The following is a 3,706-nucleotide window of genomic DNA, read 5'->3' as shown; positions in this document are numbered from 1 at the left end:
GGTGGCGGTTCTCTGTAGCGCGGGGGTGAGCCAGGTGCACAGGGTCAAGAAGGTCCGCTTTCTCATCCGGAAATTCCGGACCCACTGCTGGTCGTCCCATAGTCCGAGGACCACACGGTCCCACCAGTCGGTGCTGATGTCCAAACTCCAGAGTGGCCGGTATACAGTGGGGTGCTGATGAGACAGAGTTGCCAGGGCCTCCCTGGTGAGGGCGTCCAAGGCGATCTCTGCCTCCTGGTCCATGAAAAGCAGGGCACCGGCCTGCAGCACGAGCTGCAGCCAGCGGAACAGCACCAAGAGGGGCCCGACCAGGCACATGGCCACCCGTGGCTCCATAGTACACAGAGCTGGGCAAAAAAATAAACCGCAGAGAAAAGCAGTTGGGGGCCAAAAGGGGGGCTGTCCCCAAAAGTCAAAGGGCACCCACAGACCTGCGAAGGGTGTCAGTCCCTGGAAGAGGCCCCAAGGCACGGGAGCAGGAGACCAACGGCTGCCCGGCGAGACCCCTTTAAGCACGTGTCTGAACGGCGCTCTGGCCCCGCCCCCGGAAAGGGCTGGTGGCCTTTGCCCTCTTCAAAATGGCTCCGGGCTTTCTGCTTTTCCGGAAAAGCGCACCGCCAATGTAGACGCGCTTTTCCGGAAAAGCGCATCGTTATCGCGGAAACTCCGTGGCCAATGTAGACGCTCCTTTTCCGGAAAAGCTGAAAACGGAATGTATTCCGTTTTAAGCATTTCCGGAAATTCATGCCAGTGTAGACGTAGCCTTAGAGTAGATCGTCAGTGCTTTTCCGGAAATTCAAGGGGCCAGTGTAGACAGCTGGCAAGTTATTCAGGAAAAGCGGCTGATTTTCCGGAATAAATGGCCAGTGTAGACACAGCCATTGGCTACGTCTACACTGGCCCCTTTTCCGAAAGGGGCATGCTAATTTTCAAGTTCAGAATAGGGAAATCCGCGGGAGATTTAAATATCCCCCGCGGGATTTAAATAAAGATGTCCGCCGCTTTTTTCCGGCTTGGGAAAAAGCTGGAAAAAAGCGTCTAGACTGGCCCGATCCTCCGGAATAAAGCCCTATTCCGGAGTATCTCTTATTCCTACTTCAAAGTAAGCGGAGTACTTTGCCCGATCCTCCGGAATAAAGCCCTATTCCGGAGGATCTCTTATTCCTACTTCAAAGTAGGAATAAGAGATCCTCCAGAATAGGGCTTTATTCCGGAGGATCGGGCCAGTCTAGACGCTATTTTCCGGCTTTTCCCCAAGCCGGAAAAAAGCGACGGACATCTTTATTTAAATCCCGCAGGGGATATTTAAATCTCCCGCGGATTTCCCTATTCTGAAGTTGAAAATTAGCATGCCCCTTTCGGAAAAGGGGCCAGTGTAGACGTAGCCATTATGTTTAAACAGCTGCCGTATGAATGTATCTGAAAGTCACAAGGATCAATGATCTGTGTGAAAGGCAGGTGGCCAGTAATTAGAGCCTCATATATGTTGTGTGCAAAAAGGAAGGTAGGAATGTGCACCAGGCAGTCTGATAATGGTGTTTAGTGTGTGTTTGTAACAGGCTCCTGCCCATCTCCGGTAGATTTGGGCACCTCCTCCACCAATTGCAATACACACTAGGCCGTTCCTCCCCAGCTGGGTGTGTTTCTTGTTCTTCTGCACAGCACAGCCCATGGAGACCAAGGACCTGCCATTGGGCTTCCAAATCACACCCTTGTTGAATGGATGGAAACAGAAACCAGACACACTGCGGGTTTGAGCTGGCTCCAGCTGAGGGACGGGTTTGCCTGGTTTATGTGCATTGGCACAGGACAGCAGTAAGGGTTCATATTCATTTAAAGAATCCAAAAAATAGAAACATAGAATGTAATGGAATTGGAGACTTAAATGTTTCCATTGAATGGTCAGTTGGATTTGAAGTAACGCTCATATAATTTGTAGTCTATCACTGAGCTACTCTCCCTGATGTTTGCACTGTTAGGAGTTGAGAAGGGAACAAGAGGCTTTTGCAGCCCACACACCCCTGGGCCTGTCTCCATCACTTCTGCCTCTGCCAGGTGAAGGGAGGCCGCTGGGCCCAGCATCTTTCTACCCAACCAGGGCTGGCTGGCTTTTGGGGAGAGCAAGTGGAGAGAGGGAGGGGCCACTGGAGCTGCTTGGTCCCCTGGCTGTGTCCATGGGGAGGTGGCTCTGCTGAAAGCCAGACTGGTTTTCCTATTGTTAGGCAGGACCCTGCAATCCATGTTCTCTCCTGCTTTTGTAGCCTCTGTTGCCTTCTGCAGGGCTACGTCTACACTGGCCCCTTTTCCGGAAGGGGCATGTTAATTTCACAGGTCGTAATAGGGAAATCCGCGGGGGATTTAAATATCCCACGCGGCATTTAAATAAAAATGTCTGCCACTTTTTTCCAGCTTTTAGAAAAGCCGGAAAAGAGCGTCTACACTGGTCCCGATCCTCTGGAAAAAAGCCCTTTTCCGGAGGATCTCTTATTCCTACTTTGGGCCATGGGGGTCTCTGAGGTTGCTCTGTGAGGTCACTGCAATCCAGACAGCGATCACACAGACAAACAATAGGAAAGTGAAGAGAATAATCATAGAGTTCAAGGGGAAACCTCACAAAGGAGATTTCAGGCAGCCAGGCCATGGGGGTCTCTGAAATTGCCCCTGTCCCATCTGGCTGTTGCCAAGGTTGCTCTGTGAGGTCACTGTCTCCCAGCCAATAAGCTGAGGTGCTGTAAAAGTTCCTTGTGATGTCACTGCTGCCTGGCAGGCTCATGTCATGCCACTAGCCAGCCCCTTGGCATGTGTGAGCTGCTCCCCCTGCCTCCCTCACTCAGGGCTGGTTCTGGGGCTCACACACGGAACATCAGAGGCTGCCAGGGGCCCTCCTGTGGGGCTGTGAGTGTTGCTCCCCCTGCTGTACAGATAGGGCCATAGAGCCTCAGGAGGCTGCAGGGGCAGGAGACACTTCCCTGGATTTGGGAGGGAGAGGAGATGTCAAGACCCATGACTTGGAGCCAGTTGCCTATACCCATGGAAAGCTGATTTTCAGAGGGGTGTGATCAGCCCTTCCTGTGTATCTGGCTTCTTCAAAGGGGCTTCATTAGGAGCTAAAAGTTGAAGAAGGGCCATTTAGAAAGCTGAATTTCTTTCCCTGGCAGGCTTTTCTGTGTGCCCCAGTGGCCTAATGGACAAGGCACTGGCCTCCTAAGCCAGGGATTGTGGGTTCAAGTCCCACCTGGGGTGACAGTTTCCTTGTTGTTCACTGACAAATAGTTTGCATTCCTTTGCTCTCTGAAATAGTTGGCAAGGATGCCCTGCAGTTACTGTCTCACTCGCTGCAGAAGCTGTCCAGACTCCTCGCTAGCTTGTGTTAGGTGCATATCTGGTTGCTAAAACCCCAGGTATTCAAAGTCAGAATGAAGAGGCACATTTTACTCTAGAAGGCCCAGGAGGTGGCTGTAGCAGAGCAGGGTCTGCCTGGAGACAAAGCGGAGCCTGAGGATGAGAAGGCCCATGAGAGGCAGAGACTCCAGAGCAGTGGGGTGGTTAGTTATTTGGTCTGGCAAACTGACAGAAAATCCCCAGGCCCTGAGCATGGTGCGGGCAAGGCCCATGCGACAGTTTGCCTGGTGGGGCTTGGGGGGTGGAGAAGCTGTGAAGCTCTGTGAGTGGATAAGGTCCCTGGCTGAGCTGTGACACCTGCCGT

At 52.5% G+C, this 3,706-nt stretch overlaps 1 non-coding gene across 1 annotated transcript; it reads left to right on the top strand.

Moving 5' to 3' along the window:
• Positions 1 to 3,170: 3,170 nt before the first annotated feature.
• On the top strand, positions 3,171 to 3,243 carry TRNAR-CCU (transfer RNA arginine (anticodon CCU)). Its single transcript has one exon. It is a non-coding gene; the product is annotated as a tRNA-Arg (tRNA).
• The last annotated feature ends 463 nt before the right edge of the window (positions 3,244 to 3,706 follow it).

This window comes from Pelodiscus sinensis, chromosome 19, assembly GCF_052426305.1.
Source record: "Pelodiscus sinensis isolate ZL-2025 chromosome 19, ASM5242630v1, whole genome shotgun sequence".
NCBI lineage: Eukaryota > Metazoa > Chordata > Testudines > Trionychidae > Pelodiscus > Pelodiscus sinensis.
Note: the sequence above shows the minus strand (reverse complement) of the source record. Positions and strands in the feature narration are given on the sequence as shown.